Source organism: Bubalus bubalis, chromosome 7 (assembly GCF_019923935.1).
Source record: "Bubalus bubalis isolate 160015118507 breed Murrah chromosome 7, NDDB_SH_1, whole genome shotgun sequence".
NCBI lineage: Eukaryota > Metazoa > Chordata > Mammalia > Artiodactyla > Bovidae > Bubalus > Bubalus bubalis.
In genome coordinates this window covers 32,627,613-32,641,564 of record NC_059163.1, presented here as the reverse complement: position 1 = coordinate 32,641,564, position 13,952 = coordinate 32,627,613, and the positions used below count along the sequence as shown (strand labels likewise).

At 39.5% G+C, this 13,952-nt stretch overlaps 1 pseudogene; it reads right to left on the bottom strand.

Moving 5' to 3' along the window:
• LOC112586182 overlaps positions 1-13,358 on the bottom strand; it is a 39,417-nt pseudogene extending 26,059 nt beyond the window's left edge.
• Positions 13,359-13,952: the final 594 nt, after the last annotated feature.

Here is a 13,952-nt window from a genome sequence, read left to right as displayed (position 1 = left end):
TAATAATGATAGGGTAGTAAAGATAAATCTGTTAAAACTAGTAACAAGGAAAATAATAAAAATTCAGATTAAAATGAAAAAGTTCCAAATAGACAAATCAATCCTGAGAAAGAAAAACAAAGATGTAGGCATCACACACTCTGATTTTAAGAAATATTATAAAGCTATATTAATCAAAACAATACATGCAGGTTTAAAAACAGTCACATGTTCCATTAGAACAGAAGCAAAAGCCCAAAGATAAGCTCATGCATATGTGGTCAAAAAATATTTCATAAGAAAGCCAAAAATACTCAATGAAAGAAGATAGTCTTTTAAATAATTCTTACTAAAAAAAATAAATTAATAAAAGGATAGTCACATAGAAAAGAATAAAACTAAACTCTGATCTTACCCCACTACAAAATTATATTAAAATGGATAAGAGGCTTAAATATAAGACCTAAAACCATAAAATTACTCAAAGAAAACAAAGGGAAATAATTCTTGACATTCACAGTGGCAGTGAATTTAGATATGATACCTAAAGTATAAGTGGGCTTCCCTGGTGGCTCAACTGGTAAAGAATCCGGCTACAATGTGGGAGAACTGGGTTTGATCCCTGGGTTAGGAAGATCCTCTGGAGAAGGGAAAGGCTACCCACTCCAATATTGTGGCTTGGAGAATTCATGGACTGTATCTTGATATTAACATGGTGAAGTAGAAGGATGTGTGCTCATCTTCTCCTGTGTGAACTCCAAAATTGCAACTAGCTGCTAAACAACCAATGACCAGGAAAAGGTTAGATTCCCCCTAAAAAGATACCCCAGGCCCAAGAGCAAAGGAGAAGCCCCAACAAGATAGTAGGAGGGGGGGAATTGCAGTTAGAATCAAACGCCATAGTCGCCAGAGATGCTTGGAGGGCTCAAACAAAATCTGCACACCAAGACCCAGAGATCCCAATGAAACTGAGTCAGAACTGCCCTTGATTGTTTGATTGTCTCCTGAAGAGGTACGGGTCAGCAGTGGCCTGCCGCAGTGACAGGGGCTATGACTGCAGCAGACCTGTGTCATGAACCATGTGGCATAAGCCCTCTTGGAGGAAGTCGCCATTAGCCTCACCATAGAGTTGGTGAGCAGATGAGAACCCCCAGGGAATATGACTTTGGAGGCTAGTGGAGCATCATTATAGAACTTTCTATAATGTTCTTCCACAGGATTGGAGAATCAGACACTTGGAGAGCTCAAAAAACAATCTTGCACACACCAGCAGCCAGGAGAAATGAGCAGTGTCCCCACAAGAGACTGAGTCAGACTTGCCTATGAGTGTTGAGGAGTCTCCAGTGGAGGCATGGGTTTGATGACCAGTAATGTTGAGGATTTTGGCCACCTGATGCGAAGAGCTGACTCATTTGAAAAGACCCTGATGCCATGGAAGATTACAGGTGAGAGGAGAAGGGGACGGCAGAGGATGAGATGGTTGGATTGCATCGCTGATGCAATGGACATGAGTTTGAGTAACTCCAGGACTTGGTGATAGACAGGGAGGCCTGGCATGCTGCAGGCCATGGGGTGGCAAAGAGTCTGACACGACTGAGTGACTGAACTGACTGACTGACAATGCTGAGGAAGATGAATTTGAACGGTTCTATGAAGACCTACAAGACCTTCTAGAACTAACACCCCAAAAAGATGTTCTTTTCATTATAGGGGACTGGAATGCAAAAGTAGGAGGTAAAGAAATATCTGGAGTAGCAGGCAAGTTTGGCGTTGGAGTACAGAATGAAGCAGGGCAAAGGCTAATAGAGTTCTGCCAAGAGAATGCACTGTTCATAGCAAACACCCTCTTCCAACAACACAAGAAAAGACTCTACACATGCATAACACCAGATGGTCAAAACCAAAATCAGATTATTATATTCTCTGCAGTGAAAGATGGAGAAGCTCTATACAGTCAGCAAAAACAAGACTGGGAGCTGACTGTGACTAAGATCATGAATTCCTTATGGCCAAATTCAGATAAATTGAAGAAAGTAGGGAAAGCCACTAGACCATTCAGATATGACCTAAAACAAATCCCTTACTATACAGTGGAAGTGAGAAATAGATTCAAGGGATTAAATATGATAGACAGAGTGCCTGATGAACTATGCTTGGAGATTCCTGACATTGTACAGGAGACAGGGATCAAGACCATCACCAAGAAAAGAGATGCAAAATAGCAAAATGGTAGTCTGAGGAGGCCTTACAAATAGCTGTGAACAGAAGAGAAGCAAAAAAAAAAAAAAAAAAAAAAAAAAAGGAGAAAAAGAAAGATATATCCATTTAAATGCAGAGTTCCAAAGAATAACTGGTAGAGATAAGAAAGACTTCCTCAAGGATCAGTGAAAAGAAATAGAGGAAAACAAAATAACGGGAAAGACTAGAGATCTTTTCAGGAAAATTAGAGATACTAAGGGAACATTTCATGTAAAGATGGGCTCGATATAGACAAAAAATGGTATGAACCTAATAGAAGAAGAATTTATTAAGAGGAGGCAAGAATATACAGAAGAAGTATACAAAAAAGATCTTCATGACCCAGATAATCATGATGGTATGATCACTCATCTAGAGCCAGATAATCTGGAATGTGAAGTCAAGTGGGCCTTAGGAAGCATCACTATGAACAAAGCTAATGGAGGTGATGGAATTCCAGTTGAGCTATTTCAAATCCTGAAAGATGATTCTGTGAAAGTGCTGCCCTCAATATGCCAGCAAATTCGGAAAACTCAGCAGTGGCCACAGGACTGGAAAAGACCAGTTCTCATTCCAATCCCAAAGAAAGGCAATGACAAAGAATGCTCAAACTACCACACCATTGCATTCATCTCACATTCTAGCAAAGTAATGCTCAAAATTCTCAAAGCTAGGCTTCAATAGTAAATGAACTGTGAACTTCGAGATGTTCAAGCTGGTTTTAGAAAAGGCAGAGGAGCCAGAGATCAAATAGCCAACATTCCTTGGATCATTGAAAAAGCAAGAGAGTTCCAGAAAAACACCTATTTATGCCTTATTGACTATGTCAAAGCCTTTAATTGCGTGGATCACAACAAACTGTGGAATATTCTTAAACAGATGGGAATAGCAGATCACCTGACCTGCCTGTTGAGAAATATGTATGCAGATCAGGAAGCAGCAGTTAGAATTGGACATGGAACAACAGACTGGTTCCAAATAGGAAAAGGAGTATGTCAAAGATGTATGTGTCTAACCGCTTACTTAACTTATATGCAGAGTACATCATTAGAAATGCTGGACTGAATGAAGCACAAGCTGGAATCAAGATTGACAGGAGAAATATCAATAACCTCAGATATGCAGATGACACCACCCTTATGGCAGAAAGTGAAGAAGAACTAAAAAGCCCCTTGATGAAAGTGAAAGAGGAGAGTGAAAACGTTGCCTTAAAGCTCAACATTCAGATAACTAACATCATGACATCTGGTCCCATCACTTCATCACAAATAGATAGGGAAACAGTGGAAACAGTGAGAGATTTAATTTTTGGGGCTCCAAAATCATTGCATATGGTGATTACAGCCTTGAAATTAAAAGACACTTGCTCCTTGGAAGAAAAGTTATGACCAACCTGCTGCTGATGATAAGTCGCTTCAGTCGTGCCCGACTCTGTGCGACCCCATGGACTGCAGCCAACTAGGCTTCTCCATCCATGGGATTCTCCAGGCAAGCACACTGGAGTGGGTTCCCATTTCCTTCTCCAATGCATGAAAGTGGAAAGTGAAAGTGAAGTCGCTCAGCTGTGTCTGACTCTTAGCGACCCCATGGACTGCAGCCTACCAGGCTCCTCCATCCATGGGATTTTCCAGGCAACAGTACTGGAGTGGGGTGCCATTGCCTTCTCCAATGACCAACCTAAACAGCATATTAAAAAGCAGAGATGTTTCTTTGCCAAAAAAAAGGCCCATCTAGTCAAGGTTATGGTTTTTTCCAGGAGTCATGCATGGATGTGAGAGTTGTAATATAAAGAAAATTGAGTGCTGAAGAATTGATAATTTTGAACTGTGGTGTTGAGAAGGCTCTTGAGAGTCCCTTGGACTACATGGAGATCCAACCAGTCCATCCTAAAGGAAATCAATCACAAATATTCATTGGAAGGACTGATGCTGAAGCTGAAACTCCAATACTTTGGTCACATGATGTGAAAACTGGCTCATTTGAAAAGACCCTGATGCTGGGAAAGATTGAAGGCAGGAAGAGAAAAAGACGACAGAGGATGAAATGGTTGGATGGCATCACCGACTCAATGGACATGAGTTTGAGTAAACTCCAGGAGGTTGAATGAACAGGGAGTCATGGCATGCTGCAGTCCATGGGGTTGCAAAGAGTCAGACATGACTGAGCCACTGAACTGAAGTAAACTGAACTGAAAAAACGGGGAGGTAACATAGCCCCACCCATCAGAAGAAAATTGGATTAAAGATTGACTGAGCATGGCCCTACCCATTAGAACAAGACCCAGTTTCCCCCACAATTAGGCTCTCCCATCAGTTCAGTTCAGTTCAGTCCCTCAGTCGTGCCCAATTCTTTGCGACTCCACGAATCACAGCACGCCAGGCCTCCCTGTCCATCATCAACTCGTGGAGTCCACCCAAACCCATGTCCGTTGAGTAGGTGATGCCATCCAACCATCAATTTGAGATTGATGCAATCTCAAAAACGACAGAATGATCTCTGTTCATTTCCAAGGCAAACCATTCAATATGGTAATCCAAGACTCTCCCATCAGGAAGCTTCATAAGCTTCTTATTCTTATTCATCAGAGGGCAGGCAGAATGAAAACCACCATCATACAAAACTAATAAAAGTGATCACATGGACCACAGCCTCGTCTAACTCAATGAAACTGTGAGCCATTACATTTAGGGCTGCACAGATGGAGAGGTCATAATGGAAAGTTCTAACAAAATGCAGTCCACTGAAGAAGAGAATGGCAAACCACATCAATATTCTTTCCTTGAGAATGCCACGAGCAATATGAAAAGGCAAAAAGATATGACACTGAAAGATGAATACCTCAGGCTGATAGGTGCCCAATATGCTACTGGAGAAGAGTGGAGAAATAACTCCAGAAAGAATGAAGTGATGGACCAAAAGCCAAAACAATGCCCAGGTGTAAATGTGACTGGTGACCGAAGTAAGTCTGATGCTGTAAAGAACAATATTGCACCAGCTCAGTTCAGTTCAGTCGGTCAGTCATGTCTGACTCTTTGTGACTCCATGGACTTCAGCACACCAGGCTTCCCTGTCCATCACCAACTCACAGAGATACTCAAACTCATGTCCATTGAATCAGTGATGCCACCCAACCATCTCATCCTCTGGCATCCCCTTCTCCTCCTGCCTTCAATCTTTCCCAACATCAGGGTCTTTTCAAATGAGCCAGTTTTTCACATCATGTGACCAAAATATTGGAGTTTCAGCTTGAGCATCAGTCCTTCCAACGAATATTCAGGACTGATTTCCTTTAAGATGGACTGGTTGGATCTCCATGTAGTCCAAGGGACTCTCAAGAGTCTTCTCCAACACCACAGTTCAAAAGCATCAATTCTTCGTGCTCAGATTTCTTTATAGTCCAACTCTTACATCCATACAGTACTACTGGAAAAGCCATAGTTTTGACTAGATGGGCCTTTGTGGGCAAAGCAATGTCTCTGCATTTTAATAAGCTGTCTAGGTTGATCATAATTTATCTTCCAAGGAGCAAGCGTTCTTTTAATTTCATGGCTGCAGTCACCACCTGCAGTGATTTTGAAGCCCCCCAAATTAAAGTCTGTCACTGTTTCCATTGTTTTCCTATCTATTTGCCATGAAGTGATGGAATTGGATGCCATGATCTTAGTTTACTGAATGTTGAGTTTTAAACAAACTTTTTCACTCTCCTCTACTACTACATCTACTTCTGCTTTATTGACTACCTCAAAGCCCTTGACTGTGTGGATTACAAAATAATGGAAAAATTCTTCAAGAGATGGGACTATCAGACCAATGTACTTGCCTCCTGAGAAATCCATGTGCAGATCAAGACGCAACAGTTAGAACTGGATATGGAACAACAGACTTGTTCCAAATAGGGAAAAGAGTATGTCAAAGTTGTATATTGTCACACTGCTTATTTAACTTATATGAAGAGTACATATTGAAAAATGCCAGGATGGATGAAGCACAAGCTGGAATGAAGATGGCAGGGACATATATCAGTAACCTCAGATGTGCAGATGACAACACCATCCTGGCAGAAAGCCAACAGTAGCTGAGGATCCTCTTGATGAAAATGAATGAGGAGAGTGAAAAAGTTGTCTTAAAACTCAATATTCAAAAAATGAGGATCATAGCATCTGGTCCCATGACTTAATGACAAATTGATGGTGAAACAATGGAAACACTGAGAGATTTTATTTTGGGGAGCTCCTAAATCACTGTAGATCGTGGATGCAGCCATGAAGTTAAAAGATGCTTGCTCATTGGAAGAAAAGCTATGAACAACCTAGACAGCATATTAAATTCCAGAGACATTACTTTTCTGATAAAGGGCCATCTAATCAAAGCTATGTATGTATGTATGAATGGATTTGGACTGTAAAGAAAACTGAGCGCTGAAGAATGGATGCTTTTGAACTGTGCTGTTGGAACAAACTCTTGAGGGTACCTTGGATTGCAAGGAGATCAAACACGTCATTCCTAAAAGAAATCAGTCCTGAATATTCATTGGAAGAAGTGATGCTGAAGCTGAAGCGCCAATACATTGGCCATCTGATGCAAAGAACTGACTCACTGGAAATGAACCTGATGCTGGGCAAGACTGAAGGCAGGAGAAGAAGTGGATGACAGAGGATGAGATGGTTGGATGGCATCACTGACCCTATGGACGTGAGTTTGTGCAGGCTAAGGGAGTTGGTGATGTACAGGGAAGCCTGGCATGCTGCTATCCATGGGGTTTCAAGGAATAAGACATGATTGAGCTACTGAACTGAACTGAAAGTATAAGTAACAATATAAAAAAATGAACTAGGTGAACTACTTTCAACTAGCGGCCGCTGCACACTGCACAGTAAGAGAAATGATCAACAAACAAGAAGGCAGCCTATGAAAATAGAAAAAATATTTGCAAACTCTATGTCTGCGTAGGTGTGGTTATTGTTCTTGTTCAGTCACTCATTCATGTTCTACATTTCGCGGCACCATGGACTACAGCAATCCAGGCTTTCCTATCCTTCATCATCTCCTGGAGCCTGCTCAAACTCATGTCCACTGAGACGGTAGTCCCATCCAAACAGCTGGTCCTCTGTCATCCCCATTTCCTCCTGCCTTAAATCTTGCCCAGCATCAGGATCTTTTCTAGTAAGTCGGTTCTTCACATCAGGTGGCCAAAATATTGGAGCTTCAGCTTCAGCATCAGTCCTTCCAGTGAATCTTAAGGATTGATTTCCTTTAGGATTGACTGGTTTGATCTCCTTGCAGTCTAAGGGAGTCTCAAGATGTTTCTCCAACACCACAGTTCAAAAGGATCAGTTCTTCCATGATCAACCTTCTTTATGGTCCAACTGTTGCATCAATATAAAATTACTGATCAAACCATAGCTTTGACTATATGGATCTTTGTTGCTAAGTAATGTCTCTGCTTTTTAATATGCTGTCTAGGTTTGTCACAGCTTTTCTTCCAAAGTGAAAGGTCTTTTAATTTCATGGTTGCAATCATTATTTGCAGTGATTTTGGAGCCCAAGAAAATAAAGTCTCTTACTCTTTCCATTGTTTTCCCCATCTTTTTTCATTGAGTGATGGGACCATATGCCATGATCTTCATTTTTTGAATGTTGTGTTAAACCAATTTTTCACTCTCCTTTTTCACCTTCATCAAGTCTCTGTTGTTCCTCTTCACTTTCTACCATAAGGGTGGTGTCATTTGCATATCTGAGGTTATTGGTATTTCTCTTGACAATCTAGATTTCAGCTTGTGCTTCATCCACCCTGGCATTTTTCATGATGTACTCTGCATATAATTTAAATAAGACAGGGAGAGGATATACAGCCTTGATGTACTCCTTTCCCTATTTGGAACCAGTCTGTTGTTCCATTTCCAGTTCTTACTGTTCCTTTTGACCTCCATACAAGCTTTGCAGGAGTCAGGTAAGATAGTCTGGTATTCCCATCTCTTGAAGAATTTTTCCATTATTTTGTAATCCACACAGTCAAAGTTTTTGACATTTCAATAAAGTGGTACTAGATGTTTTTCTGGAGCTCTCAATTTTTCTACGATCCAACAGATGTTGACAATTTGATCTCTGGTTCTTTGCCCTTTTCTAAATCCAGCTTGAATATCCGCAGTGTTGCAGCATGGCTTTGAGAATATTCAGCATTACTTTGCTAGCGTGTGAGATGAGTGCAATTGTGTGGTAGTTTGAGCTTTCTTTGGCATTGCCTTTCTTTGGGAATGGAATGAAACTGATCTTTCTGAGTCCTGTTGCCAATGCTGATTTTTCCGAATTTGCTGGCATATTGAGTGCAGCACTTTCACAGCATCATCTTTTAGAACTTGAAATAGCTCAGCTGGAATTTCATCACCTCCACTAGCTTTGTTCGTAGTGATGCTTCCTAAGGCCCACTTAACTTCAGGCTCCAGGATGTCTGACTCTATGTGCGTGACCACACCATCGTGGTTATCTGGGTCATGAAGATGTTTTTTATAAGTTCTTCTGTGTATTCTTGCCACCTCTTCTTAATATCTTCTGCTTCTATTAGGTCCATACCATATCTGTCCTTTATTGTGCCCATCTTTGCATGAAATGTTCCCTTGGTATCTCTAATTTTCTTGAAGAGATCTCTAGTCTTTCCCATTGTATTAGCTTTCTCTATTTCTTTGCACTGATCACTTAGGAAGATTTTCTTATCTCTCCTTGCTATTCTTTGGAACTCTGCATTCAGATGGATATATCTTTCCTTTTCTCCTTTGCCTTTAGCTTCTCTTCTTTTGTCAGCTAATTGTGAGGACTCCTCAGACATTTTGCCTTTTGCATTTCTTTTTCTTGGAGATAGTCTTGATCACTGCCTCCTGTACAATGTTATGAACCTCCATCCTTAGTTTGTCAGGAACTCTGTCTATCAGATCTCATTCTTTAAATCTATTTGTCATTTCTACTGTATAATCACACTGGATTTGATTTAGGTCATACCTGAATGGTCCAGTGGTTTTCTCTACTTTCTTTAATTAAAGTCTGAATTGGGTAATAAGGAGTTCATGATCTGAGCCAGAATCAACTCCCTGTCTTGTTTTTCTGACTGTACAGTTCTTCTCCATCTTCAACTCCAAGGAATATAATCAATCTGATTTCGGTGTTGACCATCTGGTGATGTCCACGTCTAAAGACTTCTCTTGTGCTGTTGAAGAGGGTGTTTGCTATGACCATTGCCTTCTCTTGACAAAACTCTGTTAGCCTTTGCCCCGCTTCATTTTGTACTCCATAGTCAATTTGCCTGTTACTCCAGCTATCTATTGACTTCCTGCTTTTGCCTTCCAGTCCCTTATGATGAAAAGGACATCAACAAACAAGATGGCAGACTAAAAGGTCATGTGCTCATCTTCTCCTGTGTGAACTCCAAAGTTGCAACTAGCTGATGTACAACCACGGACAGAATGTTAGATTCCACCAAAAAAAAAAAAAAAAAGATACCCCAATTCCAAGGGCAAAGGAGAAGCCTCAATAAGATGGTAGGAGGGGCAAAATTGTCTTTATAATCAAACCTCATACTCACCAGAGATGCTTGGAGGACTCAAACAAACTCTTGTGCACACCAAGACCCAGATGTCCCATAGAGACTGAGCAAGACCTACCTTTGATTGTTTGAGTATCTCCTGCAGAGGTATGGGTCAGCAGTGGCCTCCTGTGGGGACAGGGACTCTAACTGCAGCAGGTCTCGATTATCCAATGAGAGGCCTGAGCCTCATGGTGGAGGTCGTCATTAACCCCACCATAGAGCTGCTGAGCAGATGACCCACAAACTGCAGAACAATTATACTAAAGATTTTCCCACACTGTTAAGAAAGTTCAGATTTTCTTAGAACAGATTTTCCAATCTGGGAATCTGGCAATGTAACTGAGAACCCACAGGGAATTTGACTTTGGAGGCCAGTGGGAGACCGAGCCAGACTTGCCTTTGAGTGTCCAAGAGTCTCTGGTGGAGGCATGGGTTGAAAGTTTGGCCTCAGGCCAAACAACAGGGAAGGAACCTAGCCCCACCCATCGGCAGAAAATTGGATTAAAGATTCACTGAGCATGGCCCTGCCCATCAGAACAAAACCGGTTCCCCCACAACAGACTCTCCCATCATAAAACTTGCATAAGCCTCTTATCTTTTTCATCAGAGGGCAGACAGAATGAAAACCACAATGAAAAACACAGAAAACTAACCAAACTGATCACATGGACCACAGCCTTGTCTAACTCAGTGAAACTGTGAGCCATGCCTTGTAGGGCCACCCAAGACGAGTGGGTCACGGCAGAAAGTTCTGGCAAAATCTGGTACACTGGAGAAGACAATGCCAAATCACTTCAGTATTCTTGCCTTAAGAACCCCATGAACAGTATGAAAAGGCAAAAAGATATGACACTGAAAGATGAAATCCCTAGGACAGTAGATGCCCAATATGCTACTGGAGAAGAGTGGAGAAATAACTCCAGATACAATGAAGAGATGGAGCGAAAGCAAAAATAACTGTCCAGGTTTAGATGTAACTGGTGACAGAAGTAAAGTCCGATGCTGTAAGGGAATACTGCATAGGAACCTGGAATGTTCAGCCCACAAATCAACATAAATTGGAAGTGATCAAAAAGGAGATAGCAAGAGTGAACATAGACATTTTAGGAATCAATGAACTAAAATGAACTGGAGTGGGTGAATTTAATTCAGATGACCACTGTATCTACTACCATGGGCAAGAATAACTTAGAAGAAATGGGAGTGTTCCTCATAGTCAAGAAAAGTGTGTGAAATGCAGTACTTGGGTCCAATCTCAAAAATAACCAAAGTAGAAATTAAGAGTTGTCAAATAAATACCATTTGTATTTATGTGTAGCAATGGATATTATCTAGAGTTATTTGGTGATTATTTCACAATAGGTGCAAATATCTATTCATTTTGTTGCATACCTGTGTTGAAACAAAATTATTTTAAGTCTGGAGAAGCAAAATTTTGCATGAAAATTTTTCTACCAGTTGAGCCACTGCCCGGCACTCCGTTTTAGTGTGCAATGTGCTTCCGCATTATACATTAACTAGATCCCCTCAGAAGACACAGGGAAATTTACTCTACAGAAAAACTAATTTCCTCCTGGCACCAGCAATGTAACTCATTAAAAGCTAACATTCTTTCCTTAATCTTTTAAGGGGTCACAGTGACCCACCACTCACTTTTTAGGACTACATAAACTGGCAATATAATGTTCTGATGTATAACTCTTTCATGTATAACCCCTTCCCTCAAAAACTTATATGACAATTCTTTAACTTCTAATGGGCAGAGCATTCCTCAGAGCTTCCTGACAGATTTTCTCCAGGGTTATAATCCTCATATTGGCTCAAATGAAATCTTCCATACTATTCTAGGTTGACTATTGACTAATTTTTTGTCACCATCTGAAACTAATACAGTGTTGCATGTTAATAATACCTCAAAAAAATCTAACTAAATAATATATGAAAGGTACTGTTTTCTCAAAAATAAGTTACCTCTTATGCAAAACTTCCTTATCATAATCACATAAACATAATAAAAAATAAATTAGTCAAAAGCAAAATAGAAGGGGTACATGGGCTTGCTAAAATAGAGAAAAAATTTGTACTCAGGGTCAAAAGTCACTAGTTGACTTCTAATGACCTCTAACCTTAAATAGAAGAAGAACAAAACACTAAAGTGAGTTAAAAAATCTAGAAGCATGGTCCTATAGGAAAAAAAATCTTTTGTTTTTACACTTTTGAAGACAAGAACAAATGAAACCAAACCACATTATTTATTTTCTAGTTTCATGCTCACCACATTGCAAACCTGGTCATCAATTAACTATTCTTTCATAGCATACAAATATAAAGCCTTAAGAAGAACAGGTTAATCAGAAAGAAATCAGGTTGTGAAAAAGGAGAAGCAGAACACAAGAGTAGTCCAAGGTTATGGAAATTAAGCACACTGTCAGATTTGGGTTTTCCAGACACTCCAAAAACTTAAGCTTAAATATAGAGAATATTCCTTCTTGGATATATACCAGGGTTCCCCTGGTGGCTCTGATGGTAAAGAATCAATCTGAAATACAGGAGACCTGGATTCGATCTCTGGGTTGGGAAGATCCTCTAGAAGATGGAATGTTATCATTATTCAATCATATAACTCAAAACAACAAAAAAAAAATTAGAGTGTTATTAATTTTTACATTCAAAACAGTGTAGCCACCCTAAAATAGCATTTGTAAGTTTTCATACAGCTAGATAAATGTTTACATTATTTATAGAATATAAGAATATTTATTATATACATATTATTCTTACCTAAAACCTTGCTGTAATATTCATCCCATTCTGGAAATATATAATATGAATATATCATGTCACTCACTGTATACAGTAACCAGTTCTCCAGCCTCTGTCTAAAAGTCATCTTGTCTGTCAGTCTTGATGTGATACCAGGAACATATGAAGAAGGCATAGGAAGCCCAGCACACAGTCTTTCAATGACATTCCCACAGAAAAACCTAAAAGTGAGTATAAATGGAATATTCAGGACTTCAGCCACCAATTCCCCACAAAAACTTAAAGGGTCAGCAATACAGACATCAAACTTGGCTGCCTGTAGCCTGCTGAGTAACTCCTTGTTTGTGATAGCACTGTCACACACTCTTCTGTTTATTAATAAAAATTTTCTCTCTAAGTCTGCCGGTTTTATTTGCATTTCCCACCATGAGAGCTTTGGCAGTTCAAAAATTTCTTCATAGAGAATGGTATTGAGCTCTTCGATCAAAGTTTCTTTAGTTACTGAAATATGGAGGATCTCCACATGATAGGGAATCTTGGTATGATCAATCACAAGATTTTGTGAAGGTACCAGGACAGTTATCTCATGCCCACGAAGGTTAAGCTCTTCTAGAATAACTTGTAAATTAATCCAGTGACTAAAATCCGCAGGCCATACAAGAACTTTGCCCATCCTCCCGGAGTCAAGGAGACATAGATGCAGCATGAAAAGGATGCAGAAGACTTTCACAGTCTTCATGGTTAACTCTTGCTTGAATTAAATCTTAAACCAAATGCATGAAACTCACAATCCATAGATCTCTCCTTAACAATTCCAATGAGTTCATAGTAGGTTGGGCTGAACTTTGAAATGTGTACTTTGTATAATGGATTAAAATGGAAAGCAACTGCTTTGAAGTGAAAAAAAAAAAAAAAAAACTTGATAAAACACAATACACTGAGTTAGGAAATATTTACTCAGGCTTAAACACAAATCCATAATAATTTCTAAGTAATATTTTAAAATCTGAGATTATGTGATTGCATATTCTATTAGGGCTAGATTTTTTGGAATTTTTTTTCTGGTTTTATTTTTAAGATCATTTGAACAGGAAGATCTCTGTAGTGTTTTTTTTTTTTTACTGATAACTCTTCTAGATATTTTAGGTACAGAAGAGATTATCACTTAATGCCAGAAATACGCACACTTTAAGAGATGTTAAGGCAAGGAGATTTATTTTATTTTTAATTTTATACTGGATTATAGTTGATTAACAATGTGTTAGTTTCAGGTGTACAGCAAAGTGATTCAGTTATACATATACATATATCTGCTCTTTTCAAAATTCTTTTCACATTTATGTTGTTACAGAATATTGAGCAGAATTTCCTGTGGTTTATAGTAAGTATAGTAAGC